Consider the following 18,563-nt stretch of genomic DNA (forward strand, 5'->3'; position numbering starts at 1 on the left):
GATCCATTGGAAACTCATTCTCAAAGCATGGTCAGTATTTTTCCAAGTCTTAACATCTTGTGTTGTCAGGCTTGAGTGACCCCTTTCTTAGCTTGCTAGATTTTTATTCTTAGACCCTTTTCTTAGGGACTAATGACAAACTTGGACACCTGAAATCAAGAAGCAGAGTATTCCCACCAATGTTTTCCACGTGTCCAAGTCTTTAGGTATGTCCATTTCCACTGCTATGGTTACCAAGCCACCTATAGTTTTTATTTTATTTTATTTTATTTTATTTTATTTTATTTTATTTTATTTTATTTTATTTTATTTTATTTTATTTTATTTTATTTTATTGACTAAGCTCTAAACTGGGCTTCTCATCCCCTAAAAATGTTTGGACCACCAAACAATCTAACTAGTCTAGAGTAATCTAACTCCCATAAGGCATAGAGTCCAGTAGGCAGATTCAGAAGACATTTGCTAGAATCACGCCTTTATCTCACATTAAACAGCATTGTAAATAATTTTTACATTATTAAAAGTCCTTCTGTAGTTCTAGCCTGTAATTTCTCAGACATCAGTAGATGTCATGTTCAGATTTTTTTTTTTTTTTTGGATGTTACAAAGGTGTGTTTTTATCATGCTCTTGGTCTTGGTATTCCTAAATTAGCTTCCAGAGAGCAATGATCTATGAGAAGACAGAGCTTCCAATATAAATACCTCAAATCAAACTGTCTTGTCTTCATTATTTCATTTCCCTTTGACTTTTCAGCTACACTTATTTCCCCTATTCTTCTTTTTCCTTTGAAAACATGAAAACAACAGTACTCTTGCCAAGATTCAGAGCGTGTTTGCTTTTCTTCACGTTGTGCTATACCCACTTTTTAGCTATTCTGGTGAAATTGATAGAGTATTTGTTCTGAAAATGACAGACCAAGAGAAATGTGGACACCACAAGTAGGAATAGAAATGTCATCAGAATTTTTTTCATTAAACTCTCTATAAATGAGCTACAACATGGTACAAAACAGGGGGACAAAACCTGTTCTTTAATCAATCCTTCACTTTCTTGATGGGTTTGATAAGCCTTCATTTATTTCTCTCAAATCCAAGCTATGCCAGGTCAATCGACTTCTAAAACAGAGTAAGGTTTCTCACATATTTATAGGACCTTTGTGCTGCTTGTTTTAGGTCTCAGCTACAGGCAATTCTAATGCTACAAGGACAAAAACACATGTAGGCAGGCAGAGAAGGTTAAGATTAGGCAGGTGGTTTGTCACTTGTCACATGCTGCTGTAGATTTTATCAGCCCCATATGTATGTTTAACATGAGGTCAGCGAACATTAACCAAAGCCAGCAAAAGTAAAATGCTGAAATTATAAAGAAAAAAAATAATAATGGTAGATTTTCACAGTGCAGGCCTTACCTTCAAAGATATTTTTTAAAAAATGGTGTTTTGCTCAACTATAAATCTGATTATATCATATCTTTAGGGCAAGTGACTGGTTTACATGACTACAGCATGTTACTATACACCAAAAAAAGAACATGATAGAACAAATGCTTCTATAAAAAAGCAAATAATAGAGCAAATGTTTCCATGCAAAGAATAAACAAKTAAAAATAGTGTACAAGAATAGCTACTAAAAGCTGTGTTTGAATCACAGCTTCTGCTAATGAAAGAAATACAAATAACAAGACTTAGCCATGGTGACATATGATTACATTAAACATATACAGTACATCTTTAACAGCAGCTGTAGTTTATCCCACCCAGGAGGAGTAAGTAGCCTTTTTAGCAAAAAAAAAATCGTACTACAACACTGACTTTCTCCATTGCTTTTTCTCAATGTATCTCTCAAGGAAATGGTGGCAAAAAATGCTGAATTATTCTGGGATGAAGAACCAATATAGGTCAGAGCATTGGGAGAATCCGGAACCAGTTTAGCCCAGGGCTGCAGTTCTGACTCCTTGATATGRTTCATAGACTGTTATTGAGAAGTAGTGCTCTAGCATTAGGGAGGGTTGTTCATACCCCCATCTGCAATGTAAAACAACAACAACTACAGCAAAATATCCTCTAAGCTTTTGCCTTTTCTGAATTAGAAAGAATATTATATTGTAGCATATATAACAGGTTGATTTCATTAGCATTTGTCAATGCACAGGAAAAAACGAGGCATAATTTATGTGATTTTTGAATCTCATTTCATTGCTTAGGTTTTCAAATATGCTTGATAGTTAGCTATATGACTGCTTTGCAAATTAATTTAAATTTTTAATTCGTCAAAAAGAGTGCTGGGCAAAAACTTTAATTAACAGGCATTCTGTCACAAAAAGAGATTCGGTGAAGAATGTTTCTAATATAAAAATGAGTATTTTATTTAATAATACTGAAACATTTTGGTTAAATATTTTTAAAWAATTTTATATTTTGTTATTCATCATTTCCAAAAAGATCCTTGAGAGTGGATCCAAATCTACCAAACCATGTTTTAACAGCTTGAGATGATCCAAAACTAAAGCAAATAATATCATTTTCTGTCAAGAGAATCACTGTTGAGGTGATTCAAACTAATTTTAAAGATCGGTATTTCTGTTTCATTTGACCTAAACCAAATACTATCCTTTTTCTTTTTTCTTTTTTCTTTTTTCTTTTTTTCTTTTTTCTTTTTTCTTTTTTCTTTTTTTCTTTTTTCTTTTTTTTTTGGTTAGTCGTTAAAATAAAAGATACTCATGAATTTCTATTGTATCAGCCTTTGTACTCGGCTGTTACAAAAGAAGATGAACATGTTTCATATTTCTTACATTGGTGATTCATTGGTAAGCTTTTAAGAACAAAGATAAACTGTACACTACAGTTGAATAATAAATATGTTTTACTAATATAAGCAGTAGCTTTTCTTAAAGTTCTTGGAAAGATATTCACTCAGAGAAATAGAGCAGCTGGTATGCGGTCAAATTAAAATGACTGGAAAAGTTATTTCTGACATTTTTTTTCAGTAGTTTGTGAGAATAAGATAGTAAAGAAATGTTGCTAAATCATACTTTTTTATTCCTGTTCCAATAAATTGATATAAAAATAATGAAATCTAAACTATTCCTGAGGCTAGCAATTTTTCTAACTTACATTTTATGACTGTGTCGATATGGATAGGAGTGAAATAAAGATGGAACTTTACTTATTGGCTGMATACAGATATTTTCACTAACTGAACGTTTACACTCCCAATGTTTGGCAAAAGTATTGGGGCAATACTTTTCTTTTGACAAAGCTGAATCATTTCTTTGAAAAAACATATTTTGTTACATTTATAAATGTGTAAATGTCTCAGAAAGGGCTATTTCTGCATTTCTGACATTTTCTAGTGGTTGGAAACAATAACTTTTTTTTCCAATGTCCATATTTAATTAGAAGTTAAAGTCAAAAGAAAGGTTGGTTGAACTCAGTGTAATGAAAATGTAATGTAAAAATTGCAATGTAATAAAGTAGTTTCTCATTAATAATAATAATAAAAAAAAAAAGAACAGTAAAGCACATTGGGCATCCAGAACAAAAAATAGCTGTCCTATTATAAGTTGCTCCCAATCCACTAATCCATTAAAAGAAATATTTTTTACGGAATAAAGGTTGAAAGTTTTGGCTAATTGGGTAGAAATTTTAAGGAAAACACTGAAGAGACTGCATGTTTAGACAATGCACAAGAAAGGTTGGTGCATATTACAGATTATTCCCACTGCCCTTCTTCCTATGATATAAAGAAAGATCCTTCTTCATGTGAAATCGTCTGAAGTTTAGGAGGAAGGTGGCACCTAATGTTACCCTTGTAGTGCTAACTAGGATATATCCTAATATATCATCTAATCCTAATATCCCTTAAACTGAATTCCTCACACTACATTCTTAGATGCTGACTGGTGCCATCCAAAATTACCACTTACAACAGCAGTGAAAATAATTTTAAAATATGTGTGTAATAGCTTTTTAGCTGGAAACAAGAAACTGCTACAGGAATTTGGTTAAGAAAATAAGGACCATGTGCCATCCTTCACCAGACTACAGATAGGTGTTTCTAAAATATCCTTCCAGTCTTGAATAGCACAAAACTTCACAACYTCCAAAAAGTTTTGAATGAAAAATGAGAAATTTAGAAATGGGAGTGATTTAGAAAGGGGAAAAAAATGGTAAGAAATTACTTTAAAAATGTCAATAAACACTAATCAGAATCTTCCACAGCATATACCATGTTCCCTATTTCCAGTTTCATTATATAATTGATTCACTACATTTTAAACTACATGCATGGTCAAGATGAGCAGATGTCTATCCTTCTCTGCTAAGAAAAAAAAAAAAACTTGAAAAGCTGAATAGTTGTTGGCAGGAAAAATATGCAGATGGCAAAATAACTTTAACATTCATCCATTACYGATATTAAATTCAGTGAAATAGATAATTACATAATCACTGATGATTAATTACAAACAACAGACAGAAAATGTATATATTCCATATGTTAATTCTTAAAGTAGACTGCTAAGGCAGCTAGGCATTGAATAAGAAAGGTTAAATCACAAATTAGATATGTTGTTGACCAAGACCAAGTAGAAAATTCGTATCCAATCAATCTAGTCAATAAGATGTTCAAAAAAACAAATGTATCTTGTGTTGTGCCCTGAACGCAGCTGGCAGAATGGGCTTCTGCTGGCAGGTCAAGAAGAACAGTTTGCAAAAGCTTCAGCTGAAGAGAGGTTTGCACGGGCCATGCAGCCTTGAATCTTAGGAACTTGTCAGAAGAGCATCTTATTGCAGTTCTAATACATCACAGTTCCAGAAAATTTACCTACAGATAGTCTTAAAAGGAATGCATATATTAATGAAGATTAGATACAAGGGAATTGTTCACAGAATACTGTAGTTCAGGTACAAAGAGACACGGTGTTTACTTGTCTCCTATGGGAAAATCACATTTCAGTCATTGTAATCTAGCACCCAAACAAATAAAGGAATGAGTCTTCATGGGATCTTCATGGGATCTAGCCATCTTTTAACTTATTTAGTTACAGTTTCTAGGTCTGCTTGTTTTGAAATGACAGCTTTCCAAAATATTTTAAGTCTTCGCAAAAGAGAAATATCTTTGCTTTCTCTCCTTATCATGTCTCGTTGCCCTTCTGCCTATGGTTGTTTTTCCTTTTCCAATACTCTACTCAGACTTAAAAAATAAAATGTTTCCTTGAGAGACTTACTTGAGAAATATCAGGAAGACTGATAGTATCTAGATTGATCAGGAGAATCAAGTTAAATCATATCCATAGGGTTGGCAGGTTCACCGGCCTGCCAACAGAATTTGAAAAAAAAATGTAGAATGTGACTCTAAAATGCCAGAGATCCAATTCATTACTTTTGTAAGAGAAACTAGTGAACTTCAGCTTGCCAACACCTGTGGAATACAGTCGTACTGCATACAATGTGTGCTATGGACTAGATCCGAAATTATCTTGAATATAGCATTTATTGGAGGGTATTCAACACCTTGGCTTATTTAAACTGATTCTACATTCTATATCTATGATAGTTCTATATAATTTTTTTCCATTGAAATGTATAATATATATATATTTCTATGGAAAGTTTTATTAGTAAGATATGACAATCTTTGTGATATATAACCAATTTCACTAAAGAKCATTAATGATTTTCTGCAGAAACAAGGAGCAGTGATTAAATATAATTTTTAAAATTATGAACAAAATCATTATGAGTTAAGTTTAGCCATCTAGCATGTTGATGTAAAAACTCTATTAGGGAYGGTCATTGATTTAATTGCACGTTTTATCCTTGTATTAAAAATGTCAGAGGTACATTCTGAATTTTATATTATCTGAGGGCTTGATTACTTGCTTGTTAATAATTGTATCACTCATCTGGAAATAAACTCTTCTGACATTTAGCATCACTCTGCTTTTAAAAGTGATACATGATTTAGGCAAAGAAAAGAATATGAAGCAGGAAGCACACGGAATTAATTATTTACCGTGTAAAACTCCATTTACATTATACTATGTCTCTGACCTGCTGGGGTTTTTAAGTACTTACTGGCTATGGCTGTGGTTGATGTCCTTTTCCTGGTTCTTGTGCCTTGGTGAACAGGGTTTCTGTGCTCTGGCCTCTGCTCTGCCTGCCCTTTCTGCTCGCTGACGACCTGCCAAGAGAGATATTCACATTTCCGTCAGAAGTTCCAGCTCAGCAATGGCTATGTGAATGGTTTTAAAATAATACTTTAAGCCACTGGATTGTCTGAACTAATATAAAGGCATATTGTTAGTAATGTATTATTTAAGTTCACTGAAACTGGAATGGATTGAGAGGTGCTCACATGAGTTATTGCTGCTGAGCATAGCAACTTGGTGCACAGGCCCAGGGAGCCTTTGGAAAGGATTCATATCCACAGCTAATTAGTTTTTGTGCACTCTTCAGGGAGAGGTAAAATTCTGGATAGACCACTTTTAGCCCTGTTCCTATCTAGAAATAAATTATTTCCTTTGATTCTGCAGATCCTGAGCAAGAAGTAGATCTGAACTTGTTCCCAACATGAAGAACAGAATGCAAATTCTAACATGCTTTGGTTTACTCAAAGCTGATGCTGGTGCTTGTTTAATGCAAGCTAGTTGCTGCTGCTTTAACTTGTCTAGGCTAGCTCAACAAATGGGGACTGAATCCAGGAGAAACTGGGCTGAAGGCCTGTTGAAAACGCATATAAGATTTCATCACTGGATTTGGTTGCAACACACATCTTGTTTGGRGTAATATCTTCATTGCAATCATGTAATTCCATTTTGTACGACAGAATAGACTAGTAGTGGCTATCTCTGGGCCTGGATAAACAGTTTTCTGAAAAAAATCCCTCATAGCTTCTGACTGTCTTCTATTGATTTCACATTTTAATAGTTTAATAATACCAAATYGTTTCTGTTTCTTGGGTGATTAAGAAAAAATGAGACTGTAAATTTTTGGCCATCATTTTAAGTTCTTACTGCATCAATGCCATGCCTCATGTTCCACTAGAGCTGGATGAGGGAGGAATTCACATAGTCACTATGCCTGGTTTCCTGAAGGGAAACTGCTTGTTTTCTGCTGCTTTATCAAGTCCAAAGTAATTCTACTGCTGTTCAGAACTAAAAAAAAAAAAAAAAAAAAAAAAAACAGAGTCCTCACTCCATCAATTAAAACTAAAATGAAAAACTGGAGCAGATGTGGCCAAGTCCACAAATTACTGTGTCTGTCTGAGCTGAAGCATCACCATACTTCACCATCTGGACCTGGTCTCAGAGGTGCTCTAAATCATCCAGCCTTTTCTGAACTCTCTCTTCCCACCAGCTTTCCCWTTCTCCCAGCGCCCTAAGCAGAAATGCTGCATGGCAAATAAAGCAGGTGAGGACCTGCCCTGAGGTCCTGGGAGCCCGTGGCATAGCTCGAGTCATGTTTATACCTCCCCAGGACTTGTGGCCTCCTTCGTACTGCACTGTCAGAGCAGCCCGCAGCCACACGCTCTGCCCTAGGCTAGGCCTGGGCATGGCAGGAGACCATACGAGTCAGCACAGGCCAGAGACATGYAGAGATGCATGAGGAATCGAGCAGCATTATCCCTGAGCACCCCATGCTCGTCCTGCTCCATTAAGGTATGGCCAGAGGAGCCATGAGCTTGGATCCATGGTTTTACTTCGACGGAGAAATACAGAAGCTCTATTGGAAGGCACCACTGAGGCATGCAGTTGAATATAGTGCCCTGTTTTTCACTCTTACTAAATTCCTCAGAGCTATTTTAAAGAGCTCTGAATATATTTGTTCAGCTTAGCAGCATTATGGCATGGATTTAATTTGTTCCTGATACTGTGAAGTTTGAGGAGTTTAAAATATTCTAGTTAGCAAAGCTTTAAACACTTTTGGACTCATAAAACAAAGCTGTTAGTGGAGATCAGTCCACATGGCAAAAGATATTCAGGACACACTATGATCATGATCTATAAGAAAAACAAGTGCATCAATTAAAATGTGCATCAATTACATTCCCATAAAAAGTGAGAACTCCAGTGCTGCGGTCATTTCTRTATGTTTTATGCAGTTATTTAACGTATTCTCTGCTAAGAAATAAGACAAAACATTTCAAAGAGCTTATCATGTCCTGTAGACCAACTATGAAGATGGAGAATACTATCTGATGAAGCATAGCTTCTAAATCTTAGGTGCAACAGGAAAAACGCAAATTAYAATGCAAGAGTTTCTCTGTAGCTGCAGCTGGGTCTGTTCAAATCAGTGGCCAAATATCAGCCCCTCTGGTCTCCCCAGACTTAGGGCCAGTGCAGCACCCAGCTACCCAGCCCTCACTCCCTGCCCACCACTGTGGGGATGATTAGGAGACATCCATAAAAAGACAGAACAAGCCATGGTGATCAGGTCCAAGACATGTCCAGGCAAATGAATGAATCAGCCCGTTTGCACATACCTACCTCTTTCCATCCCTTCATCCCTCTGTTTTCCTGTACTTTTTYCTCTCCAAACAACCTAATTCCTGCTGCTCCTGAATTTTATTCCCTCATCCAACCCCACAAAGGTCTCATACAGCTCCAGGCAGCTGTTCTCTAGCATTCTGCTCAGGGGATCACTGAGCTGGGACCACTCAGTCCTGGCAGCTAATAAAGGGAGCCTCTCCCCTTGCCTTTCCCAGGGTCACAACCAAGCAGGGCCCTTGGTGGTTCTCCTGGGACCGCCGTCTTGGAAGCTCCATTTCCATGATGGGGTTACTGACCTTTCCCCATCCACTGTTGTTCCTCTGTGTCCTTCTGTGTTTGYGTGGATGAGCCTTTAGTTGCACAAAACCTTACATTTACTACAAACCRGTTCCGCAAAGCGTTAGGGCTAGAGGAGAACTGACATGAGGCAGGAGCTTATACAGACACCTCTGCAAGCCTTGATTTTGTTCAGCCAGTGATGCAWGATGATAATGCTATTTCAGTGCATAAACGATACTGTAAATTCCCGTTATTGGCATGTCACTCACATTTTCATAGCAATATTTGTGTATCTTTGGATTATGTCACTTTACTTAAAGCATAGTGTTCTTTCCTCTTCCCACCAAGAATAAATCTTGAGCATTTAGAGGGCAGGTTATTTTTTCAAATGGCCACTGTAACTGGAGCTGCCTGCTCTAGCTATGTAAAACAACATTTTTGGCTTCTGAGCTACAAATTTAAGCTGGAAGCAGTGATTACTAAAGGTTCAAAATATAGGGGAAAAGATTAGTACAATGCACACTAATTTATTTTGCTAAAAACTCAACATTTTTAAAAGTTCAAGGCTGGCAATTTTAAGGAGTGCGTTTCAGGGGAATTTGAGTGAGGTTTTGACAAGAGGCCCACGCTTCAGCTTTTAACTGCAAAATGCAGAATAAGAGCCATATTTAATACTAAATGTGGATTATTTAAGCTTCCGCAGAAGGCTCACACCATTACTGTAAGAGCAGTGATCAATATCAGCACTCCGTCCCCACACTTGGCTGCAACGAGCAATTCGGCTAACTGAGAGCACGCTCTGCAATCCACAGGACCATAATTCATTCCCTCGCTCTATGTCAACATTTGCAGAGTGCTCTGAGCTAACATATTTCRGGCATTGAAACAAGAAATACTCTAAGATGCGAATAGACTTCCTGGAAAGACTCAAGTAAAGGTGATGGCGTGTGTAATACACCGAATGTCTGTGTTCATCTCCCTCTCAATCCTTTTCATCTCAAATACATTGCAGGGAAAATGGCCTATGATGAGCAGCGAGGCCCTGAAATTTCGGCACTCCTGGGGCTTTGTGGGACTTGCTTTACCCAATGTGTGCTCAGAAATGTGTCGCTTTCGYTCTGTGGAGCCTGGCAAAACAGAAAGAAAACTCTTGGCCACGGGTTCAGTACTGGCAAGTCTTTCGTTGGCCCAGCAGTCACAGATGTTTGCAAGGCAACTCATGCTGTGCTCTCCACAAGCATAGTCAAAACCCAAAATATTCCCCAACAGTTGTGTTTAACTGGGTTTAAATGGAGAGGTTATGAACTGAATGCATATATATCACCAGAAATGAAACAAGCAAGCACATTGATAGAAAAATCATTTTTCAGAAACCTGGGCGCTAGCATTCAATGTGAATGGATGAGCGGGATACAGGATGCCTTCGTTATCCATGGATCTCTTATTATGTGCATGCCAATATGTTGTTGTTCTCTCCTATCAGCGTCATAAGTGATGTGTCCCTGCCAGCTCCGGTTCTGGGCAACCCGGGGAACCATCTGCCGCTCTGATCGCAGAAGCCGTGTCCTGAACGCGCCAGCAGGCCGAGAGGCAGCGCGGCGGCCATGAACGTGGTGGCGGCGCAGGAGCCYGGCCTGCTCACAGCTAACGGGGCTCCCCACTGCCCCGCTGGGGTGCTGAGTGTCCCATCTTCCTCACAACGCCTTTGCAGGCCGAGGATCTTCCCTTCCTCCCTTGCTTTTGCTCCCCAAGCAGGTGTGTTTTGGTCACCTAGGCCTCTTCCTATGCAGTTCAGTGATCACTGCGCCTGTGTTTTCCATTGGTATGACCTCCTCCTTCAAACCCTGTCACTAAAATTCAAGGAATCTGATCCTGCTGCATTTGAGCCCAGTAGAGGAAAACAAAGTTTGCAAAGATGTAGTGTAACTCTCTATTCACAACACACAGGCATACCTAAGAAATAGTGACTTTTGTCTATAAAAGGCTCTATTGTGCTAGCTGAATCTCTGAGCCAGCAAATCTCTGCTTCTTGTGAAACTGGGTAATGTCACTGTCTTCTGTAGGAAAACAAGCAAAAACTTGATTTTTCCTGAAAGTTATGCCCCCAAAATATAAATGAGTTAAKGTTGGGTTCTAGATCCCAGCCAGAAGAGCAGTAAAATAACTACTTAAAAATATTTTCAATGTGCTGCAACTCCATAAAATATAGTGCTGTTCAGATACCTGCACAGAGGAAAAATATTGCTTAWAAAAGAATACCACCTCCACGTGTGAGCCAAACCTTACATTGTCTTGTCATAAACGAAGTAACTTGCCACAAAACTAGATATGAAGTTGAAGTGATAGTGAGACACTTTCTGTATCAAAGAATCCCAGAGATGCACAGGAATTTTTGATGATCCAAGAGCTATACTTTATTAATCTTTAGAAGCAGGCTGAATAAGAAGAGCAGTTAGGGGATAATGTCTTAATATCTCAAGTATGAAAAGGAAATGCCTCTAAGGGCTGTTACAGTAAGTCGTGCTTTGCTGGGATATGCTCCATGAAGCTTTTTATTTTTGCATTAATGCTTTCCATTAAAAGATACTATTGCATCCATCCATTGCATGCTGCCAGCTTGTAGGAGGAAATTTTTTTTCCCTATCAGCATTGCACATAGAACAGTATCATGAGCAAGGAAGAACAGAGTGGAACTGCCCTGTAGAGTGGGGAAACATCCTCTGATCTTTTCTGGTCAACAGCAGCTGACCAAGCAACAGCAAGGATTATAGTAAGGATTATAACCCACTCACAAATCACTTATCTTCTGCAGAAACAAAGATAGTTGAGGCTCATGGTGATGTTCATCTTTCCCTTTCTTCTCTCTGCCAAGGTCAGTATGTTCTTCCTTGTCCAAATTAAGGAGGCGATCCTTTGAACCAAGAGGGATCATATCAGCCTTTATGAGGGCTGCACAGAAGGACCTAGATTTGCACTCACCCCAGCCTTGAACACGTAATTTCTTAAATAAGGCTGCTCTCACAGCGCTGTAACAGCTGTAATCCAGCTCAAGCTGCTAAGGCAGGACTGAATTTTTTCAGGCACATCTATTAGCAGGGGGACCAAGAGGAATATTTCCGTGCTAACTCAGTGCTGTACCCCAGTGAACTACTCCCAGCAGAGCAAGCTCCGAGATCTCCCTGCCACACTCTGATACCCAGTATAGACCTATCTGTGTAGTTATATTCAACCTTCTCATACTTCACAGCCTCTTTATCTACTGCTTGCACTCATGTTCACTTGCCTTGATGGCATTTTCAGGCCTTAGGTTTGTAGATCTAGTGCTGCATAATTCAAGGCTGCGCTTTGAAGATTTAAACCTATGCTTTCTTTTTCTCTTTGGTCCAAAGCTGTGGCATGAAGGCACTCTCCAGCTAAGTGGTTGCATGGTCTTATTCCTGGGCCCCTGTATCAGATACCAATGCACAGAATGGRCATACACAGATGAGAGGGAGCTTCCTTTTGATCTCAGTTTAGCATCAATTACTTGGAGGTAGCCGTGGCACGCTGTGCTTCCCTGGGGTCTGGGCTGCACGTACRGTGATGGGGCAGCTCTGCAGGGATGATGCAGGGATGGGAGAGGGATGTGGGTCCATTCACACAGACTGTATTCTGCAGAAGACTAACCAACAGCTGCACCATGTCTGCAGGGGCATGCACAGCCCTAGAAAGCACTGCATGGGACAGGCTGTGTGTGCAACCAGCACCTCCCCACGAGGGGCTGTGATTTGCAGAAACCCTTCTGATTCCTCTACCTCCTTCTGCATAGCTCCTGAGGGCTCACRGCAGCCTGATTTGGGCCCGAACCAGTAGTAAATGCACCCACCGCTAGCTCTGTCCTTCTGGAGASCGAGGAAGATGAGGAGAGCCAAGAAACTGCCCATGTCAGCTCCATCTGCTCGGGTGGAAGAATAAAGAGATGCTGACACCCACATTCTGGKCAGCCACGAAGAGGCAGAAAGCGAATTACTCTTTCTCTCTTGTCTTGGCAATGATAAAATCCATATTCTTACCTGAAATTCCTTTTCTTGCCTGCAAAAACATAAGTTCCTACTGCTATAATACTGTCTTCATCATTCAAAAGATGAGAGGATTAAAAAAAAAAAAACAGAATTCATGAACTTTAATGCATTTAATGCATTTTGTCACTTTCTCAGTTTTTGGGGTTATATTTGCAGAATCAGAGAAAAAATATAATATTTTATAGCAGACTTAGTAAAGCAGTAGTTACAATCCTTAGAAAAGAGAGAGAAGGAGAGAAAGTGGCTGAAATTGTATCCTAAAAAAAAAAAAAAAAAAAAAAAGGAAAAAAAGCCCCCCAAAAACAGGAAGTCTTTTAGTTCCTTCAACCTGCAGAAAGAGGATATTCATTCTTTTTATAAAACTCAGCAGTATGGCTCTTACTGAAGACAATAAAAATCTCTTCTTCAAATACATCAGCAGAAACAGGACAAGGACCTGAATTTGCACATTTGATTGGTTAGCTGCAAAGTTGATTTTGTGTCAAAACTGTCAGGAGGCCTGTATGAGCACAAACTTGAGCAACTACCTGCAAAACATTTATTTTTTTAAAATGAGTACCACTATTTGTAYTTTTGGCTGTCACTAGAAATTGTGATGTTCTTGCTCTCCTTCAGCAAACAAGCAAACAAAACCAATCCTTTCCATGGCAGCAGGTGCCTGAGCTAGCTCATATCTGAGGCAGCTGAAGAGAAAAATGAATATTCTTCTATGGAAGAGACAGTTTGGCCCATCCTAACATAGAATCACCTGTTTTTTCCCAAACCTTTTATACGCTTGTCCCTAAAGCAACTTGAACCTAAAGGGCTTTCAGAGTCATGGTGGAGATGAGAAAGCTTCAGCACTTAAGGAAATTTGGAGGTGGCTGGTCTGTAGTAATAATGAAAGGGTATTTGCGCTCAGAGGCAACTTCCCTTTGATCCTGTAATGACCTTTCAGACTAGGCAAAGGCCAAGATCCCCAGAATATTTTTTCTTACTCTCAGTAACTCTCAAAAGGCAGCATTTTATTGCAAACACTATTTTCCCACCAAACTGTTAAAATTCATGCAGGACAATAGAAAAAAAAARGGGGGGAATCTTTTTACTTAGTTGTTTCAGGATTGTGTTTTACCTGCAAATTTAGTATTTTATTTCTCATACTTTTCAAACTGTTACATTTTTCAGGATGTAATTTTAAAATTCCATTCCAACATTTCAGAGATTCCTATTGAATACACAGTTTCTCTGAAGACCTGAAATTTTAATCTAAAGTGCAGCACTGTTAACTTTAAGAGGCATGTGATCGAATAATATTAAAATTGTTCAATAGAATTTGTACAATTGTACAAATTTCAAATTCTGCAAGGATGCTTTTTTTAACTGCTGAAGTTAAGGCCCTCAGTCTGCCTTAGCACATTTCATAATCAGGCAGAGTATAAGCAAGACAATTTAAATGCAAAATATTTCACAGTTGTTTGGATACAGAAACCTGTATTACTGCACTTTTGAGATCAAAAATTGAAATCTTGTACACGTGATTATCTATGGATTACCTTTATACTCCCATATTTTTGTTACTTTGGTGTAAAAACAGTCTGCAAAGTTAGATGCTAAAAAGGTGCACACTGGGCTCCCTTCGGCTCTTAAAATACTAATTTATTCTCACGGAAAAAATACTAACAGAGATGAATTTTCAGGATAAATGTTTAACTGAGGCCTTTGCTTTTCTTTGAGTCCAATCTCTGTGACTGCAATAAGGACTCTGGGGGCCTCTTTTACCAGTCCAGTAACAAACTGGGAYGTGGCTCAAACTTCTTAAGCTCTGGCCTCCAGGCCTATATCACTGCTTAAGCCTTTGACTAACCAGAACAAAGTGCCGTGAGAAGCAAGGCTGAGTCCCAGGAGGGTTGTTCCTTCTCTTTTCCTTGTGCTTGTCACTCCACACCTCTCTCTCCTCTTCTCAAGCTTATAATGAGAGAGCTGGGAGCTCTCTTCAAACATCAGTGCTGCAGGATAAATCCACAGGGATTCATGCTGGACTCCCCACAGTTCTTACAAAGGTTTATGGTAAAGCTTGTGCTACAGATGAACTGCGAAAAGGGAGACCTACCTTGTGTGTATACACAAGACAACGATAAATGGCAACATGGAAAGCTCGGGAAAGGCACCTAGTAGAATATTATAACAATTATTTCAGGTTTGGCCTTGAATACAAGAGAAAATTGAAAGAATTTAGTGTAAAACAGAGTGAAATTAATCTTGTGAGAACGGCTGATAGACCTTATCTCCCGCAGTCACCAAGATCACACACAGTGGTTTCTGGTGGGAACATTTGTAGTCCCTGTAAAAGAAGGGACACGGTCAATGCTAATGTTGAGCTAAGAAAACATGAAACATGAATGTGAGGAAATGCTTGGTACTGAGGTGAGACCTGTTAGGCCGTGGCACACACTGCCAGCAGCCAAGCCATGCGGATCCGACACAGGCGGCACCTAAGGGGCAGATCCAACACAGGTGACACCCCAACAGCGGATCCAACACGGGCAGCACGTGAGGGGCAGATCCAAAACATGAGGCACCTGAGGGGCAGATCCAACACAGGTGACACCCCAAAAGCGGATCCAACACAGGAGGCACCTGAGCAGCAGATCAAACACAGGTGGCACCTGAGTGGTGGATCCAACATGGGCCTGAGGGGCAGATCCAACATGGGCAGCACTTGAGCGGTGTCTCCTCATGGCACTGGGGCCACTGCTACAGTGGGACACCCCCAGCCCTGCTACCACCAGAGATGCCTGCTTGTCAGGGAACATTTGCTGTGTCCACTCAATGGATACTTTGGCTCTTGGGTATCTGCCTTGAAATAAGACCCATCAGAAATAAAACCAATTGCATTTATTTTTTCTGGAGAATCTGACCTCTCTAGCATTTCTAACTGACTTTTTTCTTATATCCTATGTATATCTTTTCCAGGTYTTTGTTTCTGTTGTTTTTGAAAGATAATAAATACACTTTCATTACTCTATTTTTATCATCCTTTTTTTATGTGATTCTTTGTTGTCTCCTAATGGTTCACTTACTCCTTCCGTTGCTCTGTCACTATCTCCTTCCCTTTTTCACTTTTGAATGTTATTGCACCTCTGAATCGTTTTCTTCTACCTCTATATCTTCACTTTCTTATCAATTTATCCCCTCATATTAATTCTGTTATCATCTTTACTTGCCTCTCTCCAATACCTTACTTGTGCTCAAGCATTTAATTCTTTTTCCTCCATCCTCCATCTTTTCTGACACTTTCTGAATGTCCCTTATTTAAAGGCAGCACATTTAAACTTAAATTCATGTTGCTTCCCCCTGAAACCACTGACTATAACAGTGGTTTGCTGGGTTCCCTAGATTGTTGCTGGAGTACCTTGTGTTACAAAAAGCAGTTCCTTTATTTTTGCATTTTCATCAACCTATAGCACGCAGGCTGGAGCTGGTTCCTGGCCTCCTCAGCACCAAGTTCCTTGTTCTGAGCAGCATTTCGTGAGCCTGGGCTGACTTGTGAGGCTTGACCCTTTAAAGCCTGGAGCCCTGTTTTGTGCTCCTGCTCTCTCTACTGTATACGATTCTTTTGGGCTTGCAGTCCCCAAATGACAAAAAGTCTCTTGCTATTTGAGGAAAGAATCACAGTCGTCAAAATGCAGTTTGTAAATAATCTTGCAGGAATCCTATAAATAAATGGTGCATCTATTTATTAAGCTATACATTTTGAAAGCTACTTCTATGCTGTAGCAGTCAAAGTCTTTAATGTAAAGAATGGCATCCCGATTGCAGCTTTTTCTRTTTTAGTAGCATGTTAGTTTAATTGTGATTTTATAATTATATGTTCTAAGGAGAACTTTGAAATTCCTTGCCATGCATAAAAGTACCTTTTCATTCACTGTTTTCAACACACAGTCATCACAATGTTCTCAGGATGTATTTAGTTTCTATGTTTTCTTATGATTAAAGCTATTGCAGAGGATGTTTCAAATCTGCTACCCCAAAATGAACATGTTCAGTGCTGTGCATCCTATATCTGGATAGTCATTTGGGGCACAGAGCCAAAACTGGCAGTTGCCTAGAATTTTGTCTTCCTTGAGCAATCAGCTGAAAGTTCGCTGAACATTTTTCCATATTTTGGCAGCAAAGAAGCTCAATCAACAGCTACTTCTCCAACAGAATTTGCTCTTCCAGCTTCAACTTCTTCAAGTTGAAACCCTGGACGTAGTAAGCAACACATGAACGCTCAGTCATGAGACACAGACTATAACATGGACTCAGAATCTGGCAGCGTTTATCTACGTCCTTTTTCCCTTCTGCAATACCTGTAAGATTCAACCCTTCTTCATCCTTTCAGCCTTTCTGGCCTAGCTCCACCAGAGCAAGCAGGGAGGTACTGGAAAGCCACGGGGGAAGGTCTGTGGACCCCATCCCGCAACAGTCGCTGCCACACAGAGGAGGAGGAGGATGGGGCTGGTGCGTGATGGGTCTTCCCAAGCCGGGTTTGGTCACAGAGCAGCACATGTGGTTCCTCTGCTCGGGGCTGGAGCTCTGCCATTGACAGCAACAGGCTGCCAGCTTTGTGTCAAGGGAAAAGGCTGCTGCCAAGAGATGCTTCCTCAGTTCACCAGGAAAGAAGCCTCCTGGATACATTTTCGTTAACAGCAGGAGTGCAGGCAAGGTTCAGGAGAGTTTAAGAAGAAGTGAGAGGCATCAGCTCACCCTTGGATTATTCAGCATGCAGAACAAAATCTGGTGTGACAGACGCAGGCCCTCTCTGGGGCTGAGGTCTCAAGGTACAAATGCTGTATCTGTGCAAGACGATGGTTTGTGGCGTGTTAGGCCCTTTCTCCAGCCATGGCCAAACTGCTTTGGTACTTTTTTCACGTGCCAGAACTGACTCTGCAGGATCACGGGGAAGCCAATCCAGAAAAAAACGAGGGTAGATAAGTAGCGAGGTGAGTTTTGAGGTTCAAGGATCAATACAGAGGCCTTTGCAGCTCCATGTTTTGGAAGAAGCCTGGAAACGCTCCCGTGACCCTGATAAATCAGATGCAGGTTCCATTGAGATCAGTAATTTCCCATGAACTACGATTTATTTATTTTATGAAAATTAATTTCCCAGATCATGGTGAGTTGGGCCCRCAGCACAAGTTCCTGCCTGCAGCCATCAGAACAATTTAAATCAGTGCCCACAGAAACCAGTGGGCGCTGGGAACGCATGGAGACCCTCACTGGGCTGCCTTTGGTCCTCCACGACCACCCTCATTCCTGCCAGCCCCGAATTAGGCAGTCGTGCTGCTTGCTTAGTCCTGGCTTTGTGCCCGCGGCAGACGTGGGTCTAACAGGGCGTTCAGCTTTGGGCAGCCTCTTTGGACACGGGTGCCCGTACTGCGGCACAAGAACCACGTGCCCTGCCCGAGGGATCCGCGTCAGGCACCCCAACCCGCCTGCGCTGTGGGGCTGCTCGGGGACACCCGAGCCCACGGCGGGTCTGCGGGAGGGCTGCCCCTTCAGCCATGACCTCCAGTCCAAAGCCCATGCAGGGTGAAAGCCTCACGGGGGCTCTCTGTGGCGAGAGGCCACGTTTTCTCATCATGATTTTCTAAGTGAAGGGAAAACGATGGGAGTGRGGGCAGAAACGGGGACTTTTCTGTCCAGCCACACGGCGCGTCCCCGCTGCCCGCTGCGGCCGGCGGGGCGGCCGGGGAAGCCGGCGGGGCCGC

This window comes from Nothoprocta perdicaria, unplaced genomic scaffold (genome assembly GCF_003342845.1).
Source record: "Nothoprocta perdicaria isolate Ctin4 unplaced genomic scaffold, notPer1 scaffold_74, whole genome shotgun sequence".
NCBI classification, from domain to species: Eukaryota; Metazoa; Chordata; class Aves; order Tinamiformes; family Tinamidae; genus Nothoprocta; species Nothoprocta perdicaria.